Here is a 21,251-nt window from a genome sequence, read left to right as displayed (position 1 = left end):
CTGTTTACCAAAAGGGTGGTGGCAATTCAAATATGATGCATTTTATGTCTCTATAACTAAGGCGAATTTAAAAGGAAACCTCCCCTTATTATCCAAAATCGAATAGTCAACGTGAAGGTAACTCAAAATATCAGTGACTTCAGGAAACATTATATTTTTGTAAGTTTTACCCATGGGGAAAATATTGAAAAGGGATACACAAGATTGCTGTCACTTTTGCTATTTCTTATAAATCAGCAGTAACAATGACATTAAAAGGTGTAGGACATGGACCAATGGCAGGTGACTGATAGCTCCTAAAATGGGAAAAGCCTAGGCTGGTAGACAGGAGAGGATGGACCAAATATGCTGCATTTCTTGCGCATGCTCCTTGCTCATTACAGATGGCTGAGGAACTCTGTCCTACCTCACACAGGCAACCCCACCTCTGGGCTTCAACAAAGCAAGAGGGACAGGTGCTGAAGGCCCATCTCCCACTGTGAAATTCTCCTTCGTATTTTATTAGCCAATCCAAATCATATGCCACAGCTCACTTTCAGGGGCTGGGCATGTTCCCAGAAGAAATCCAAAATAAGTCTCAGAGAGCCCTAATGGTTACTTTGCCCTAGGGCATAAAATACATTCACAACTAGTGATTTTTTAAAAATTTTGCCATGAAAAAGGTAATTCCAGGTACTCTTGGCTTAGCTTTGGTCTTGTGGGATTTTTCTTGTGATGTTGGTTCAGACTCTAAAAGATTTTGCCGAGAGCAGACACACTGACTGATGAGCTGTAACTGTATGGCTGTCTTCATCACTCAGCCCTCTGCCCACTCACATCGCACGCTGTTATGATGCTTTCAGGAGAGTATTACACAGGATGCCACACACGGGATCACTGTGGATAATGCTGGGTGAAAGACAATCCCAGCTGAATTTTTAAGGTGGCCAAGTATCTTCAGTGCCAACACAGAAGACGGTCTGTGCTGATTCTTAGAGCACACGCTGCAAGAGAATTATCTGAGTGAGCCACGGTGGGGCCGATCTGCACCGTCACTCACCATGTCTGCAACGTTAGCATCCTTTCATGGGATGTAGGAAGCTTAGGGAGTTTTCCATCCCAAGGTTGCAATAAAGGAAAATGATAAATGAAGGAGGACTGAGGATCCCAGTAAGTCAGGACAGCAGCATAGGGAAGAAGCCATGATAGGCAGCAGGTACCTGAGAGCAAATCCCTAGCTCTGCCTTCTACAGGCTGTGCCCCTCCCAACTCTCCTTTGTTCTGTTTCAAAAGCAGAGAACGCCACTCGATTATCTCTGTGCCCCTTCCCAATTAAAAGTCGTATTAGGATTACTTGTGGAACAACAGTTCTATCCCCAGAAACATGACCTTCAGCAAGAAGTATTCAACATGATCATGCCTTGGTTTCCTAATCTGTAAGAGGAGAACAGCGTAGCTTAGTTAATGTAGCAAATACGATGAATAAACAAGGTAACGTATATAATATACATAAACCCCTTAGGGCATTGCTGGCACATGGTGAAGCCTAAATAATTATTGACAATTAATCTTATTATTACTGCTATCAATTACATTAGGAGACACAGAAATAAGGTCAAGAATCTCAGTCCTAAATCCTATAGCAATTCACGAAAAGATACAAGCATGTTTTAGACCAGTTTCGCAAGTATAAATTTAAAGATAAACATTAAAGGTATCCATTACAAATCAAAAGCAGAATCATTAAACTACTCCTTTGCTAGCCTCTAAGCATCAAAAAACCACTCCTTTGGTCTACATTTGAAAGAGGGCTATAATACGTAACTAGACTGGGCTTCAGGGTGCCCAGGTGTTTGCTCAAACATTGTTTTAGGTATTTCTGTACAGCTTTTTTGAGGTCCCGTAGACCAAAAATTAAACAGATTATCATCTTTAACGTAGACAGCTCGTCTAATTGATTGATGGCTTGAATAAAACAAAAAAAGTCAATGTTTTCTCGGAGAAGAAAGAATTCCTCTCACCCAACTTCTTTTGGTCTGAGATGGTAGAGTTTTTTCTTGCCCGTAGACTTCAGCTGAAACAGAAGTTCCTCTTGGATCTCTAGCCTATAAGGCTCTTACTGGAGCTACACCATTGGCTGTCCTGGATCTCCAGCTATGAGACAAATACCCAATTCTCCCTGGCCCCTCCCTTCATATGCATGCAAGTGTGTGTGTGTGTGTGTGTGTGAGTAACTGTGCATGTTATTTATAAATTCCCAGCCCATAAATGGTCATTAATTCCACATGCTCACATCTCATTCCCTTAGACTGCAGGAAGTTAGAGAAAACATGATGCAAAATAAACCAGGAAACATCTTTATAATTTTGGTCTTGACCATGTTTGCGTAAGAGATGTGACAAGGTGCTTCAGGAAAAAACAAATAAAAAACACATCTAAATAACTGTCCAACAAAATCTTGAGCAAATATTTTCCAAGACCTAAAGAAGATGAGCACTAAATTTAGCATAGCTCAGATTTACCTGAGAATGAGATGGCTGCATTTAAATAGAACATGTGGGTGACATAACCCTATGGAGGATAGAAAGAATGAAAACAATATAATAAATAACTGGCTCCTGGTAGCTGGCAAATAGCCAAAGTACTACAGTTAAAAAATTCAATTATAGAAAAATATTAAGTGACACAAGAGGTAAATGACTTAAATACAAATTTTGGAGAATATGAATCTTTTAGTACATAATATGAAACTCTTATTTATTCAGCTCACAAATACAGAAGGTCCCAGAGCCAGACGAGTTACTAGTGATCTCTCTAACACACTTGAGAGAGTCTTAAAAATAATCAGCAACTCAGAATTTCCCCTTGACATGAAATTCCAGTCATTGTGAAGAACGCTGTTGGGGAATCACATTGTCAGATTTCAAAGTGTGCAAAGCTACAGCTGTGGCGCGTAGAGCGTCAGCCTAGACACATCCAGGAAGATCAATGGGTCAGCGCAGAGTCCATGATTGACCTCACACACTGGTGGATGACTGATTTTTCAACCAAGGTAATTCAGGTGAGAAAACATAGTCCTCCCATCAAACGGTGCTGAGAAGTGAATCAACTAACAAAAGAGAGATCAACTTCTATCCAATATTTCACATCACAAACCAAAATGAACTGAAATCAGACTGTAGATATATGTGCAAGATCTGAAACCATGTTGTTTCCGGTGTTACACCCAAATCACCAGGAGACCCATTCCGATGCAAAAGCAAAGGGTCTTTAATAATTTAACAAGTTAATTGCATTAATTCAGTTCTTCCATCAGTCTGACATGGCGGGTAGAGAGAGACTGAGGGGTGGGGAATTTATTGGGTAGAGCAAGGGGAGTGTCTGGGGTCTGCAACAGTCTCAAGACTGGTGTACTTCCAGGCTTGGGCAACCCGTCCTGTGCTGAATGGCCAATTAACTTGTTGTTATGGCCTATAGGCCCTCCCAGGGTGGTTGTTATGCTTCTTATACCACTGTTACCGTAAATCACATCCAGAGCCTTCAAGCTAACTTCTGATTGGTTCCTTGCCACATGGAGGCTCTCTGACCTTCTAGTGACTGAGGCAGGTCCAGCCAAGTCAGAAGGCAGGAAACTCAGCAACAAGTGCAGAATCAGAGGCCTACATTTTGCTGGGACTTTTCTGCAGCCTGTCATGGCTGCTAAAACAGGGGTCTGTGTGAGGGTCTGATCCCTTCACTAGAAGAAAAAGGAGAAACTCTTGTCGACTTGGGTTGGCGCAGACTCCTTAGACACGGCATCCAAAGCAGCATCTCCAAAGGAGCAGACTGATGAGTCAGACTCCATCAAAAGTAAAAGCCATTGCTCTTTAGAGAGGAATGAAAGCAGGAGCCATAGACTAGAAAAGATGAGTCTGACAAAGGACAGATGGGGGATTCCGTAAAGAACTCTCAAAACTCCACGGTAAGAACACAGAAGACCTGACCATGCCAGAGGCAGCAGATTTGAGCACATACTTCACGAAGGGACGTGTCTGACCAAACACAGAAACAACACACCAGCATGAGCCCCTCGGAATATCCAAGCTACGTCCACAGTGGGGCTGAGAATATAGCTCCCTGGTACAGAGTACTTACCTAGCATAAAAATGGCTTTGGGTTTGATCCCAGCACTGAAAAATAAGCAGCCAAACAAAACACAGCTCTCCAATGATATGTCAATATCTGCACTTTAGAGAGGCCAAAGCTACAAAAACTGATGGCAGCAACTCTTAGGGTGTGGAGAATTATGCTTTAATGTACAAGTGGGGATGTAAAACAGTACCATCACTCCAGAAAACGGGCAGTTTCCTAAAAGCTAAACGTAACATGAGGTCATGATCCAGCCATTCAATTCTCAAGTTCCAATCCAACAAGAAGAAATCATGTGTCCATAAAGTGTATATGCATGGCAGCTGTCACATGAGGGGATAAATGTGGGATGACATAGCCACACAATGGAGTGTTCTTGACTAATAAGAAGGAGGCATAGGTTGGTATACAAAATAACACAAATGACTAAGAAAACAAGAATGTTGAACAAAAGGAGCTAGATCAAAAAAAAAGCCAATATCCTATGACTCCATTTATTTAAAAGCTGAGGAAATAGGAACAAGTGAATAGTGACAGGACAGACAGGAGCAGGACCAGGAAGGACCAAGGAAGCTGCAGGAGTGCTGGGTGTGGAATATTCCTTTATATTGTGTAATGCATGTCACTGTGATTGGTCTAATAAAGAAGCTGACTGTCCAGTAGCCAGACGGAAAATGTAACAGGCCATGCCACATGGCAGAACATAGACTGATATAAATGGGCTAACTTAAGTTATGAGAGCCAGTTGGTAACAAGCCTCAGCTGTCAGCCAAGCATTTGAAACTAACATTAAGTCTCTGAGTGGTTATTTGGGAATCAGCTGGTAGCTGATCATGGTCCTGATGAAAAACTCCGCCTACAGATGGGCATGTTTATTCTTTAACTATAGCCGTGATCTCACAATTCTACACACAAGTCAAAAGTTACCGCACTGCAAATATGTGTGCTTTGTTGCATGCCAAGTATGCCTTGATGAAAATATTTGTTAAAATAATCATTGTACTAATTTGTTCAACAAAACTTTATTGAGCATGTACCCCATCCAAGCACCAATTTGGTTCTAGGGTCCAATAGCAAACAAGCCAGACAAAGCTCCTTCAGTAGTTTTCTCTGGATAAAAATACTGTGTCCATTTTAACATATAAAGCCACTTGCTTAAATACAGAACAAAGCAATTGGAAGCGGTAGTGTCAAAGACAGGTCTGTCTGTATTGAAGGGCTCTATCATAAGGCAAGAGGAGAAATGAGATCCCATAGGGAACACCTGGTATAGGAAAGTGACCAAGCTCAGACCCAAGACCAGGCCCTCCAGACGGGATTTCCCAGGCCAGCCCACCACGATTTCACTAAAGAGATACATGGAAACACTGAGGTGAGATGGAAGTTGGTAGCCTCAGAGTCAGCTTCCGTTACCCCAGAAACCATACTGCCTGAGCAGAGCAAAGTACCGGAAATCACCCATCTGGGATCCTGTATCCCAGGCTCCCTCTGGTGGGATCCTGTATCCCAGGCTCCTCTGGTGCCTGGGACAGAGCTAGCCTTCTTTCCATCCTCTGTGGCAGTGCTTCTCACCCTTCCTACTGCTGCCACTCTTCAGTGCTGTTCTGCATCTTGTGGCGACCCCCAGCCATAAGATTACTTCCATTGCTACTTCATTACTGTCATTTTTCTGCTGTAGTGAACCACAATCTAAATATCAGTGCTTTTTGATGGGTGGCCTTAGGGACCCCTGTGAAAGGACCATTCAACCCCCCCAAAGGAGTTAAGACCCACAGGTTGAGAACTGCTGCTCTCTGGGATTTTTGTTGTTGTTTGTTTTAATGTTGAGGTGGTGTGTACACATACATGTGCTTGTATGTGCAGATCAGAGGTCTATATTGGGTTATCTTCCTAAATCCCTTTCTACCTTGTTTGTTGTTTGGTTGGTTAATTGGTTTTGTTTTATTTTCATTGGTTGCAGGTTGGGGGTTGGAGGGGAGAAAAGGTTGATGGGTTTTTTTGGTTGTTTGGTTGGTTTTTTTGTTGTTTTTGTTTTTGTTTTTGAGATAGTGTTTTACTATGTAACCCTGGATACCCTGGCATTCATTATATAGACCAAGCTGAACTACCTAAGTTTGATCCCCAGGACCCACATGAGAGAACCAACTCCTGAAACGTGCCTTCTGATACATGCACTCTGTAGCACACATGCACCTAGCCATGCAGGCACACAAACATATTAAAATGTAAAGTTAAAAAGAATGAGCAGCTAAAGTTATGTTAAATAAAGGAGAAATGATACTGAATTGTATCATCAAACTACAAGAATTAGAACAGAGTGAGCAAACTAACAAGTACAGTGATGCAGCAGCAGAGAGTTTCGTACAAAGGCAGCAATTCAAATGAAATGGTGAACTTCTAGAAAATGACACCGAGGTGATTCATCAACTTGGAAACCACTCACAAAAACAAGCACAACTAGCGAATGATCAGATGTGCAAAAAGAAAAGAAAATGCTAAAAGAGATTGCAAAAACGCACAAGTGGTTTTAACCTCAAAGTGAGGGGACCCTTTTGAAACAAAGGAGGAACAGGAACTACTAATAGATCTGAGCACACACCATATGGCAGCACAATTCCAAACATCAAATGGCAAATTGGAAAATACTGATGAATTTTTGCAATGGGAAAAATTAATGTCTTTAAAGTATAAAGAAGTAAAAAAGTAAAAACAAAAGAAACACATATAAAGAACTTTCACTGAGAAATGTAATCCAATGGAAATCCAAATCAATAACAGGGGAAAGAATCCACAAGCAGATTCAAACTCAACAAGTATCACCAAAAAAAGTGATTTTATTATAACCAGTTTAGATAAGGCAAGCCAAGGTGGCATGGCCTAGACAAGAACCTGCTATCCTAACAATGAAATCAGTGTTGGTTTGTTTTTTAAGAGTTGTATTTTAGGAAACAGTATTAAACCAAAGGAAAAATTCTTTTCCCTGATTATGTTACTAGCAATGCCTTCCAGATCTTCCAAATGGAAATTCTTCATTATGAATCAAACAGAAAGATTGAAAATGACCAATGGGATGGATTATCAAGTGAATTCATTTGAATATAGACTCTTGTTTGTTTGCCTTCTCTACTTTTACATGTTTTCGTGTGTGTGTGTGTGTGTGTGTGTGTGTGTGTGTGTGTGTGTGTGTGTGCCTATGTGTCTATGTCTATGTGTCAGAGGTCCACTTTGGAATCTTTCTTGTTTTCTATTTCTTGAGACAGTCCCAAACTTGGAACTCATTGACCCAGGCTGGCCGACCAGTCCATTCCAGTGATTCCCTTATCTGAACTTCTCCAGTGCTGGGATTACACAAGTGCTGCCCTACCAGGATTATCACGTGAGTACTGAAGATCTGAACTCAGGTCCCCCTGCTTGTGGGACAAGAATTGACTGAGTGAACCATCAATCTCCCCAGTCCGACTTTTCTGTTTTCTAGCAAAGATACACAAGTATAACTTTATCATAATAATCATAGCTTTATGCTTCTACTACCTCAACAATACCTTGCAGGCACACAAATCTATTCCACCCCTGTCCAAGCCATACCTCATCCTACCTTCAGCATCAATTATGATTGTGTTTCCTTTGTTAATCAGTCATTTCAAAGTAAAGCCCATTAGATCACCTGCCAAACAACTCTAAGTAAAGAAAAGATTGCTAATCCTTCACTGCCCCAAATCTCACTTTCTGGGGCAGCTGAGGTCAACTGGCTGTTATTCTTTGGCATCCACTAAGCCACTTGCTCAATATTGGTTATAGAAATATAAAATATCAAAAGTTAAGCCCATTAGCAAAATTTATTATGGTTTTGCAAAGTATTTATCTATACATTTTTTGAAACTCAGTAGAAGTGACCCAAAAGGGATTCAAAGTCTCCCCAGTTCCAATTCAGAAACAGAAAATCTTTCTGAAAGTTAAGATAAAAAATAAGCAAACTCAAATGCTCAAAGAATCTCATTCTTGGCAGTGAGATCCTTTGTGTAATTATCATTCTTATAATAAGTAATTAATACTCTGTTTCAGCAATAAACCTGTAAAATTAAGGACATTTATATTGTCTCTGTTCTGCCTTGTAGACATAACCTTTCCTCTTAGTTGACATTCTTGATGTTCTGTAATATTTTTTCTAATTTTGACCATTTTTTTTCTAGTTCTAAATGTCTAATAGCAGGGTTTCCAGAAACATTCTGAACTCGTCTGTGTTCAGCCTTTGCACCCCATTTGCACTCATTTCTTGTTGCAGCTTGTGTGGTCCTGTTCTACTCCTGGATGGGCTTCTTCCATTTACTGGAGGGGACAGCAACTCTGCAGGCATTTACCAACAGTGAACTTACCTAACCACTGCTCTACTCTCCTGTCAGTAGAAATGAGAATCCCAGTTATCCTCGGAAAGTTGTATGACTCCATCTAATTTAGCCCAGAGGAGCAGAAAACAGAAAACCAAATGCTCTGTCCCTTCCCACTCTCACAGCAGTGAGGACCACAGGCTCTCAGGGCAGCCTAGTCAACTCCACTTTCTTCCAGTCATGTACTCTTGGGCACAATCTTACCTTCTAGATGTCTTGGCCTCCTCATTTGTAAATTGGAGACAAAAGTACCTACCCACATTTAGTTATTTTGGATCAAATGTAGCAATATTTAAAATGCATTTGTTACCCATTTTGTGATCATAATTGTCAACTTTCTTAAGTTAACCAAACTGATGTTTAGTTAAACAGACAGGTAGTCAAACTGCCTTGTAAGTATTTATTTTTAGACCCATAGACTAGCACTCTTAACTTGGCCAGAAAAGCTTCTTTTTACAGTGGGTGACACTTATTAACAACCAATAATAAGTGATTGTTGAGTAGCCAGCCACAAATGAGACATCTACATCATCCCCTCCAAGGCCCAGAGAACACTGAGAACAACCAACAGAGAGGCTATAAGAACTGGAGGATGGGGAAGAGGCTGTGGAAGGTGGTTTCTGGGTATGTAGAGGTCAGTGCACTCATGAATGCCCAGCAGCTGCACAAGATCTACACACAAAGTGAGCCATGAAAAGAGGAAGGGGATAGTTGAGAAAGGGGGATCAGCAGGAATAGAGGGGAAAAGAAAAGTTAAAAGGAGTGAATAATCACAATGGCGTGTACACAAATCTAAAAGGAAAAAGAAAAAAAACTAAAAATCTCTCCAATAGCCAAAGACCAACTAACAAAATCCCAACACCAGATATGAGAAGCCCTCTTTTGAGTTGGTGGTCAGAGCTGTCTAAGAGGCTCCAAAACATACAGCCTATTGTTGTTTCCCTTCATTACCCCACAGAGGTATAAAGTAAGTTCCCTACCCTGAAGACACCACATACTTCAGAAACAGGGATTCCTGAACTTACCAGAACGCCTCCTTCCTGAAGACTAGCTTTCATGGTACCAGAAGAAAGGAAGCAATCAACAGTTTTATCCAGCTATGATGCCTGTGAACCACATCGATGATCAGTGTGGTATGATAACCCTAAGGGTGGAGTAGGGGCACACTTATCTTGACAGTACTTTAAACCCACTCAACAAGAGTGCTGTGAGCTGCGCATGGTGGCACACACCTTTAATCCCAGCACTCAGGAGGCAGAGGCAGGCAGACCTCTGTGAGTTCGAGGCCAGCTTGGTCTACAGAGTGAGTGCCAGGACAGTCTCCAAAGCAATACAGAGAAATCTTGTCTCAAAAAAACAAAAAAAAAGTGCTAATGAAATCATGGTTATTGGAGGAAAATGGGCAACTATTAAATTTCTAAACCAGCATAATCCCTGACAATAATGTTACATTTACCTTTATACCCACAGTTAAGTGTAGTCTTCACCTTCATCAAGGAAATGTCTGTTTGCAACAGAGACAAAACTACAGAAAACCACAGCCAATCAAAATGCAGAGCTGTGGATCCAGTCCTCACGGATAAAGCTACAAAACTCTCCTTTACCTAAAGCTCAAGGAATTGCAGAAGAGAAGGTGGAAAGATTGTAAGAGCCACAGGATCAGAGAGTTTGTTATGACATTGTGTCTCCCAATAATATCAGAAGCAACACCCATAAAATTTCACCACCGTAACTTTCCAACCGTGATCTGAACAAGGGTGACAACAACATGGGGGAAGACCAGAAGGCCTCAGCCCTACACAAAGAACTACAGGCAACTAAGGAAAGCTGGGAGTGAGAGAGGAGATCCTCCCCAGGGAAGAGCACACCCGCTTGTCCAGTACCAACTGTCAGCTCTGAAAACACACATACAGGTAGCATTTAGAAATATATGTGTATATACAAATTCAATTATACGTTAGATAGCAATTAGTGAAGAAAGAGGCGGATAATTTGAAGGAGAGTGGGAGGAGTATATGGGACGGTTTGGAGGGAGGAAGGAGAAGGGGTAAATGTTGGAATTAAATTATAATTGCAAAAATAAAAAATAACAAAAGAGCTGAGTATCTGTAAGTCAAGTCCCAGAATTTGCCTGACGGGCAGATGAACTTTGAGAGATTAAAACTGCCACAGCTACACATATTAAATGCCTATTACAAACATGGCAACCCAGGGGGGCTTCGTGCGAGTGGAGGAGAGAGTACCACACAGGTTCCCAAAGTGAGACCTGGAGAAACAGACTGAGTCTGTGAGCCGCACCTGACAGGTACATACACAAGGGACCACAGATCACACAGAGTTGGAGCTTCGTCACTAGGGTCCTCTGTGGCCAACACTTCCCTTTAGACAGCAATGATTACACCACGGTGCTTTTGTATAAACACTTAGAAAAGCATTGGAGGGGGAAAAAAGACTTATTTTAAGAAAATAAATGGGTTAAGATTTAGGTCAAAATCCCAAAATGATTTGTTTGTCCTTAATTTGCTTCAAGAAGAAGGCTGCTTTGAGAATCTCAGCACCCTCTTGGGGCCTTTCTGACTCTCCAGGAGAACACAGGCTGGCCGAGCAGGGGAGCCAGTCCTGGGGAACCGGTGGGGGTTGGTGCAGGCAGTTACACAGTTTTATAAGCAAACTTTGGGATACAAGGCGACAAAACAAAATTGTCACAGTGGCTGTAGGATTCATGAAGAAAGAGACTATACACATGGTAATTAAGCAAGAACATATTTTTTTTTGAGACAGGGTTTCTCTATATTGTTTTGGAGGCTGTCCTGGAACTTGCTCGGTAGACCAGGCTGGCCTCGAACTCACAGAGATCCACCTGACTCTGCCTCCCGAGTGCTGGGATTAAAGACGTGCGCTACCAACCCTCGGCTGCAAGAACATCTTTTAAATGGAAAATGACAAAAGCGAAGAGGACAAGAAACAGGGAAGAAGCACATTTTTAAGATTTGAAAGTGTATGTGTGTGTGTGTGTGTACATGCACACATGCTCTCACGCAAGTGAATGTGGGTACATGCACGTCATAGCCAAAATCTGGAGGTCATAGGGCAACTTTGGGGATCCACCCTCACCTTCCACCTTTTTGAGGCAACATCTCCCTTGATTGCGCACTCTTGCTAGCCAGCCCAGCAGCTTCCAAGTGATTCTCTTGTCTCCATTCCTCATCTCTCTGGAGGAATTCTGGGATCACAAGTATAGACCACCATACCCTTCTTTGTAAGTAGGTTCTGAGAACTGAACACAGGTAGTCAGGCTTGCATAATTCCCACCCCCAAGCTTTTCTGCGTTAAATGTTTTCCTGACATCTTCCCAGTATTCCACCAAAGAAAACTAGGCAATTATTCATGTATCCACTCACTTGAGAGTGTGTTTTGAACACCCTTTTATGCCAGGTGTTGTTCTTATCACTAACTGAAGTCTCTAAACATAAAAAAGGGGCAGGTGGGGGGGATCAGGTCTTTATAGATGAACTGGTAACTCAGGTTTCTGAATCTAGAGTTGCCTATATCATTCTTCCTTGCCTTACTCTATCAATCAGAAAAGACCAGAAGCAATGAAGGTAAAAATCCTGTCCCCAGAGACAGAAAAACTCTGCAAACATAAAACAAGAGGAGATTATAACAGAGTGTGAAGGAACTGGGTGGACCTTTAAATAAGAGTTGTCAGTTTCTGAGTGGTTAAGGGGTGCAGAAGTCTGCCTAATGAAAAAGGAGGGTCCACTTAGGGAATCCCAGTCTGTCCCACCTCCAAATTCTGTGGTTCTAAGGAAGACACTGGGCAATGAGTTTGGAGGCTTGACTCACACTCCTTGACACCATGCATAGTGTGTTCAGAGTTGTGAGGCACCATGCTGAAGCCATGAAATTTCTCATATTTCATATTTCACCATCAAACTAAGGAGACACAGTAGGCCCAGAGTAGAATCATGAGCATATTTTACATCCTGTTCCACCTAATTTTCAAAAGCACCATGGAAAAATCTTAAATCCCTCCATAATCAAGATCTAGGCAGGCAGAAATGACAGACCAGTGTCCCAGTCTAAGTGCTTTTCCATTTAGGGGCCCAAGGAACTTTTGTTACTCTGCTGCCTTCTCGTCACATCCAATGTGTTAAAGCCATTGGACAGTTATCCTGACGATGTGATGGGCCAACATGAGAGTCATAAAGTCTTCCTTATCGTTTTCTATAACATTCTCTCTTTTTTGCTTGAAAAATAATGAGCTCTTCTGGAAATAGTCAAGTTTGGGGAGACAAGGAAGCTTGATGGGGAAAAGGAAATAGGGAGTGGATGTTTAATGGTTCAGGGTGGGTTTCTAAAGATGAGTGTATGGACTTACTACCCTGAACTTCCTACTCATAGTCGAGATAGGAAACATTGAGTGTATTTTACCACAATTATAAAATGTACTTAAAAAGATAACTGGCTGGGGAAGATAATTGGTTCCCCTGTTGTTTTATTCAATAGGCTATCAGGTGAGTAAATACACAGTCAGGAATCTTTCTGATGTACCCTCCAGGCCCTGGCAAATATTATCTTCCTCCCTACTAAAGAAAAAAATTTTCACTTAATATTTGTGATCTTTAGTGGATTCAAAGATGGAGCCTACTTAAAATAAATTGGCAGAATTTGTTAAGGTTTCTCTATATCAGAAAGCAATAATAAAGTAAGAAAAAAATCTAAGATTAAAATTACATCATCCACTATCTTGCAAGTGAATTTGACATTATACATTCTCTGCATCATTTAAAAATTTAAAGTTGAAGGGATTCACAGTCAGCATCTTTAGTACAAGGACATTATATAAAACATGGCTTTGAGCTTCCAATAGTTTCTCTACATCTATATAAGCCAACACTATTGATGGCCATTATCTTAAGGTACAGTGAGACATGGGCTCAATATTAATAGGTTGCTTTTGCAGTGGAGTGCTAGCATCTTTGAGAGTGTTTTTCCATCGATTTTCTCTTCCTGTATCCGCATCTCACTTAACAGCAGCAGCATCCGCCCACAAGGCTGAGCCAGAAACTTAAATAATTCCTCTCTTCTTCGTCTCCATGTTCTAGCCATTGTATTTCATAACAGTCTCAATTCCTCTTGTTTGGCCTCACTCTCTCATTTGGACTGTCGGGGAAGGTACTTAACTAAGTCCCAGACGGCACCATGCTCCGTCCAGCCTCCACACTTCAGGGAGCTTTCCTAGCTGGCTTCCAAGAGGACTCTTGAGTGGGAAACATCCCAAATGACTCTTTACTGTAAACAAACGAAAACTCTAGGTTTTCAGGACAGGTTTCACATCATCCTATCCCCCGCCCCATCTCTAGGAGTATCTGGACACACAGAGAATTCCTTCTCATCAGATCACACCAGATTTATAGCTCTACTCATGTACCTTCATAGGTGCTTCTCCCAGTAAGGTCCCACCCCTAGGGCTAAGAACATAGTTCAGATGGCAGATGGACTGTCAAGCAAGCATGAAGCCCAAAACGCATAAGACTAGTGTCTAGTGACACACTATAATCCCAACACTGGGGAGATACAGGCATGAAGGTGGGAAGTTCAAGGTCATCTTCGGAGTTAGAGGACACACAGGACTGCATGAGATCCATTCTCTCACAAAATTAAAATAAGTCCTCACTACTACCACAGGGTAACAGTGCCGGAGAGGGAGAGGACTCAAGGCCCAGGGGAGGGGAAAGCTATTTCAGGTCACTGCTACAAACAGTTCCACAGAGAACATGCTAGATGACAAAGGGAAACCTCTCCAAACCCAACATCACACACACTTGCACTAGAGTCATGGGAGACTAGTGGTGACTGGAACTATGAACACACAATTGGCCAAGGTCCCCTACGGAATAAGTATAAAAAACAGAATTTTCTACAGTTAACACCCCTGATGTCTATAAGCAACCACCCAAGAGTGGGGCATTGTGGGCTATAAACCAGATTAGGACAGATGAGGTCAGTGATATTGCAAAGTAAGGATCACGTCAAAAGAGAACACTACTCACAGTGAAGGTATTTTCCTTGTTGACTCCTTGCTATAAGCTCACTGGTGCTTTTGCTTTTTGGGTTGTTTGGTTGGTTGCTTTTTGTTTTTTGTTTTTTTTTGTTTGTTTGTTTGTTGTTTTGTTTGGTAAGATCTAGATTTCACTCACAATAGATTTCCCTCATGGGCCCCAGAACTCTTTTCTAAGCTTTCTTGCAATCCCAGAATTCCTGTCTATGTGGTTATACCCACAGACCAGAGTTGGTGTATGGGATGTGCATGTACATACACACGTATGTGCTCCACACACATACATTCCTTGGTCACTTTGTTCCTGAGAACTCAGCCCAGAGCCCCAGACACTCTTCTGTCCAGGGTTTCTTAGCAGTTTGTCACTGAATTAGCGTAAAGGACAAACAGAGAGGCATCTCAAGAGCTTTGGGGATGTAACCTAGGCCCAGGAAGCAGGGAGTTTATTAACATCTTACATTTAAAACCTGCACGTGATTTCACTCCTTAATTCATCTGCTTGTCCTAAAAATAGAGTTTTGAACAGCTCACTGCTGGAGAAAACTGCCTTTTTCTGGTCTGGTTCTGAGTGCCCTTGGCTCTTGGCCGGGTGTCGGCAAACCTGTCTGAGGTGCACAATCTGCCCAGCTCTGAGAGCCATATGCACTCTGAGAAGCAGTCGCTTTGAGGAGACTGGTTTTGTTTCCCACACAGGGACAGTTTAGAGGCCTAAAGACACACGGAACAAAGAGAGCTCTGAGTTCCTTCATCACCAGTCTAGAAACCTAGGGAGCGTGAGGGTCAAACAAAAGCCAAGCCAACAAGCAAACAACCCAGGAAGAGATGCTCAGAGACGTGAGGCATGGTTCTCTGCATTGTGGCTTTCTCTCAGGTCGACTCCAGACCTTGTCACGCTGATTCTCATCCCTGAGACTCAGCTCAACAGCCACTTCCTGTCAAGGCTGTTCTCACTTCTCCTTCTGTTAGATACCTAGCACAGCATCCTGTGTAAATATCTAGTAGCTTTCTTCATGTTCTTCATCTTCGCCTCTGCCTTTACTACCTCCTATTAGCCTACCTTTTGAACTATTTTTATAAATATTAATTTTAAATGTATAATTATTGATTACATGTCCATGTTATTAATCAAACATATTTTATAGTAGTATGTCCATAAATATAATAAACAGAAAAAAGGCTTCCAAGTGTTGGAATTGCATGTTTATTTAGACTGTTTCTAATTGGGTTGTATGGGTCCTCCAGGTATAAAACCTCAGTGTAGGCTCAGTGTCTGAAAAATCTGAAGTCTGAAACATTGACTGATAGCAGTACATACCCCAATTGGAAAATCCTACCCCATGAGGCCTTATTTCATACACTAAATCTTTACAGTACTGCACAAAATTATTCCAGTCTTTGTGCCTAGGATGTCTGTGAAACAGAAGTGAATTTTTCATTTACAGTGGGGTGCTGTCCCCAAAATATCCCATGTGTATGCAAATTTTCAAAGTCTTAAAAAAAAATCCCAAATCTAGAGCACTTCTGTTCCCAAGTGTTTTGGATAAGCAACACTTGACCTGTACTGAAAAGAATTTCAAAGCCAGTTACCAGGACAGAGTGAGCAGAAATCCCAAGATTTAAAACCATGAAACCCAACAGGAGAATGCAAAGAATAGGAGCTGAGCATGGTAGCTCATGCCTATAATGTCAGCACATGAAATGGGAGGTAGAACCTGGAGGATGAAGAGTTCAAAGTCACCCTCAGCCACATAACAAATTCAAGGTCAGTCTGGGCTACATGAAACTGCAGTCTCAAGACAAAACCAGTTTGAAGCGGTAAGAAGTTCAGCCTCCCACTTAAAAATTAATCCTCCTTTGAAACGTTCCTGTTAGGCAATGCTGTATTCTCTGAGTTTTGGGGAAAGCTCTATTTCCCTCCTTTTTTTGCCATTGTTTTATTGAGCTAGACATTTTTCTCCACTCCCCTTCCCTTCTCCGCTTTCTTCTTCCACCCTCCCTCTGCTCCCCACCATGTCCTTCTTACTTAAACAGTTAATCACCATTATCAGTTTTAGAAATTATATAAAATGCAGCCTAACTTGTATGGGCCCCCATCCCAGTTCAGCACCCCTGTTTTGAGGATAGAGTTGTCAAGTGAACGGCAAGTGCAAGATAATCTTAGTTTTAAAAAATGCCACTATCAAGAATATCTGTCCAATTAGTTTAAAAAACATTAACAAAAACTCATTTATTATCAAGTGGCTTTCACTGTATCTGCCAAGATTGTGTTGCTTGGCAGTCTGTCATTTTCAAATAAATGCACAGTGGTATGATATGTGGAAATACCCTGCTGATTATTATTATATGTATAAATTGGAGTATGAATTTACAATGTACTTGACTTAAGACTGGCTACATGAATTTTGTAAAAAGGAAGGAAATTCAAGTTCCAAGCTCCATGAAGAACTAGCCATAAACTCTACAGATATTGAACGTTTTCTAAAATGCACTATGATCCAAATATGGTATTAAAACCATTTTATGTAGCCAAAGATAAAAGACAAAAGAAGTCATCAAATTATGAAAGTCTGATGCACACACATTTGAGCCCTGCTGAAGATTACTGGAACCTGCGGATACAGAACCTCTACTTCAAGAGACTGCAGCTGGGTGGAGGAGAGGAAAGCTTCAGCTCATTTGCTGTGGCGTGAACAAGCCTATGAACCGGAACCATCCCTGAAGAAAGGAGGGGTTAGACCCCAAACCACACCTGACCACAGGTTTGTCCAGCAACAGCATGGTGTAAGCAATCATTACTGAAAATGCTTGCTCGTCACCGGCTAAAACTTGAACCCCACTGTCTGGTTTAGGAGACACCCCAGTTGACCTAATGAGACCTCACTAGAAGATTCTACTTTTGTGTGTAGTCTATGATCCTGGTTGGAAGCAAGGGGAATTGTACAAATCACTTGTAATTCTTATATTAACCTGATAGTAGTCGAAGCTTCTGAGAATCTCTGTTGACCATCGACGCAAAAGGCTAATATATGAAGGTTTATGAAGCGTTCCTCACTGTGGCCCTCCTACCACCAGGTACAAAATAAATTCTCATTCCTCTTCCTTCCTTCTTTTTCCTCTCTTTCCTCTGGCCACTCTTTGTTTCCCCAAAGCAGATATGATATGATAAAAGAAAATCCAATTAAGCCCTTGCTCTTACTGCATTTCGAATCTCGGGGCTGGCTGTGCAGAAGGGGGAAGTGTATAAATAGTTCCACATATCTGAGGGAAAACCCTGAGCTAAATTCTTCTTCATTTAGATCAAGTTAGTGTGCATTCTTTGGAAAATCCCCAGGGTGAAGAGAGAACACTTCAGCCCACAGACCTGACTCAGCTTCCTGCTCGTTTCATTGAGGGTAGAGCTGAGGAAGCTCAGGCAGCCCTCTCTGGAACCCCCAGATTCTTCTCCCAGGTACCCTTGAGGCTGGTAGGATCACCCCATTTAAAAACGTCTTGGGTGGCTTAAGGGCCTAAGCAGCTGTAAATATGTGAAGTCTAATTTCTGAGAAGATTAAAGTACAGTATCTCCCCCCTTAAAACATACTTTAATTCCTTCCTATTATCTACAGAAAGACATAAATCAACTCTTATTTTTGAGCCTCTGATTTTATGTTATTCTAGTAAGACAGTTGAGGATGAGGAAGACATAAAGAAGAAAGATCTCATTTGACTCACAAGCCTGGTGAATGGAAAGTCCAAACAGCATGTTGCTCCTCAGGTGAGCACCCCTTAGATGATGGTGCTCTTCGGATAAGCAGCCCCAAATCATGGCGCTCCTGAGGTGAGCACTCCCTAAATGAAGGTACTCCTCGGGTGAGCACCCCCTAGATGCATCAGAGCATGGCAGAGAAAGCAGAATGGTAACAGCCACAGGCACGTACAAAACATAGTACAATAATGTGGGTTTGTTCTTTCTCCCACTTCTGGTGAAATGAAATAGAAACACTTCCTAGTACCATGAATTCAGTTCAAAAAATAACAAACCCATGTAAGTTCAATCCTGGTAATTCAAACATGCTGAGTTGCAATTTACTCTTCAATTATGTAGAATAAAAAGCTTTGTTAAGCAAATGAATGGTGTGATAAGTGGTGGCAATTCTGAAATTCTGGAAATACGGTACTTAGATGCTACTGTGTGGTTGGAAGCAATGTTAGTTGACTTATTCTCAAGCAAGACTTGGCACTGGCGGCATCTCATGTTACAGTTAAAGGATAGCTTTCAAAGTAATAGGACGCCACTTACGAGACCTCAGCCCCGTCCCCACAGCTCTCCCTCATCGCCTGCCCATATTCCTGCTTTGCTGAATTTATCTTTACATCCTCCACTCAACTTCATACCGTGTGTGTGTGTGTGTGTGTGTGTGTGTGTGTGTAGTAAGTGTTTAACCAAATATTTGTTGGGCAAACAAATGTACAGTTCAGTAAAGTTTTATTGAACTATGGAACTGTGACTGCTAAGTAAACAATGATCCATCTCAAAGTGTCTGGGGGTTATTGAATTCTAAAGAGTTAGAAGGCCTGGGGGTAGGAGGAGGCATAGGAGATGGTTTACTATATTTCCATGGGAAAAGATTGCAAAGTTTCATCAGATTGCCAACAAGCATCTATAATCCTGAAAAGACTTTTTAAAATTACTGATCTAATGTATCTCTTGTCTTCTAAGCCCTTTGTCATAGAACCAACCAACCAACACCACTCCCTATCTCCGAGGACGGATGTCTTCTCCCCATCTACAGCAGTGTGGACTACTCCCACATTTTATATTCAGCTCCTCCTACTACAGTCAAGATTTCTCCTCCATTTCTGCCCCGACAATGCTTCCAGGGCTCCGCTGGACCCTGCAAATCTCCTATGTTTGGGGTGTGCTGAATCTAACAGTTCATCCTTTTAGAGTTGGCTGTGTTGTCCCACTCTCTTAGAATCAGCATTTAACAAAAATCCTTTCCTGTTTTTTTTTCAATATAAGTGACACAGTTCCATACCCACAATTCTCTGACTTTGTTCAGGCTGTGAATCTGAACATATTACAGCAGGATTTTGCTACTGTCTTTATTAAACTCCTTTTAAAGTGCAACTAACCCGCAACTCAGCTTTTGGCTGAGGCTCATGTGTAAGAGATGCTAAGTTCTGTCTACCGGTGTTTTAGCTACCGCCCTCCCCTAAATGTTTCTTGATTGCTCTAATTTAGATTTCGTACAGATTAACACTCTACTTAATGTGCAACTGTTACTGTCCGAATTATAAAACAAATGTTACACAAGAAAAGCCCAGCCGAGGAGCAGGGGAGGAACGAAGTCATTGAGAAGAGGATCCAGAATCTGCAGCTTGAGGCCTGGGGATGCCACTTACTAGCTGTGTGACTTCAGACGTACCACGGGATGTCTCCCTAACTTCAGTTTCCTTGGATACAGCAAATAACCATACCTTCTGCATTTTGGTAATAAGAATTGCAGAGAATCTAGCAAAGCATGGTAAATTCTGTTTTAAGTGCAAATTCTATATTATGAACTTGGTTTACATGTGTTTGTATTTAGTGTCCACATGAGGATAGAGTCAGAATTGGGGGTATTAAACTGTGAGAAACATCTCAAGGCCCTAGGTATATCCGGTTACTTCCCTCTGAAGAACACGACCGCACCAAGCACTGGAAAGAAGGCAAGTCCTGTGCTGCGGAGCAAAGGCTTTTGGGATTTATTCACTTTCATTTGCAGCCTCTTCTCTCTGGCTGGCCCAGGCTGGGCCATTCATCTTCATGAGCACTGACCTTTACTCCAGTCTCTGCGCTCTCTCGATGAGATAACTGAGATAACGCTTTCAGTTCTTTCAGATACCGCACTTGTCTAATGAGACTTTTCTAGGTGAAGTCTTCCTTACAGGTTTGTTGTTGCTGTGTTTGATTTGATTTGATTAGATTGAAACGGGGTCATCTCTGGTACCCCAGGCTGGCCTCCAGCTCCTAATCCCACTGTCTCAACATCCCCAGGGCTACAGTGACAGGCTTGAGCCTTCATGTCTGGGTCTTTATGACTTCTATTTCTTAGTGTTTTTCTATTTCTATTCTAATGCTCTATGTGTATTTTAAGTTGTCTTTGTGGCAGCTCCTTTAAAACCACTGCCAGGTAATTTCTAATTTTAATGTTGGGATGCCATTTGTCATTCAGCTCATGTTGGTTCTTGGAATAACAAACAATTGGGTCATTTTCAGAGATATGGTTATTTTTATGTGCATGAGGGTATGTATATGCACCACACATGTGCCCGGTGTTGAAAGAGGCCAGAAGAGGACATTACATTCCCTGGAACTAGGGCTATAGAGAGTTGTGAGCTGCCATGTGGGTACTGGAAACCAAACCTGGGTTCTCTGCAAGAGCAGCAGTGCTTAACCACTGAGCTGTCTCTCTAGTTCCATAACAGCTGTAGTCTGGACCAGTGAGACTACAGGTCGGACTGAAATGCTCTGACAGCTGGATGAAGGAGGGTGCCGCCTACAGACTGTAGGACAGAGACAGAGTGAGCTTCTCTACTTAGTACCCTTGCTCCTGAGCAGTGATGAAAATCCTCAGTCTCTACTTGGCTCCCTATAACATGGTACTGGTAGCCACCAGGCTAAGCTTGTTTCCTTAGGGGGATCTCAACAGCTAAAGGGGCAAAAGGCTGAG

General features: G+C 41.9%; 1 protein-coding gene across 1 annotated transcript in view; it reads right to left on the bottom strand.

The window, feature by feature from the left end:
* Rtn1 (reticulon 1) overlaps positions 1-21,251 on the bottom strand; it is a 203,609-nt gene that overhangs the window by 170,166 nt on the left and 12,192 nt on the right. The gene's annotated exons all lie outside the window — the stretch shown is intronic.

This window comes from Mesocricetus auratus, unplaced genomic scaffold (genome assembly GCF_017639785.1).
Source record: "Mesocricetus auratus isolate SY011 unplaced genomic scaffold, BCM_Maur_2.0 Super-Scaffold_15014, whole genome shotgun sequence".
Lineage (NCBI taxonomy): Eukaryota > Metazoa > Chordata > Mammalia > Rodentia > Cricetidae > Mesocricetus > Mesocricetus auratus.
Note: the sequence above shows the minus strand (reverse complement) of the source record. Positions and strands in the feature narration are given on the sequence as shown.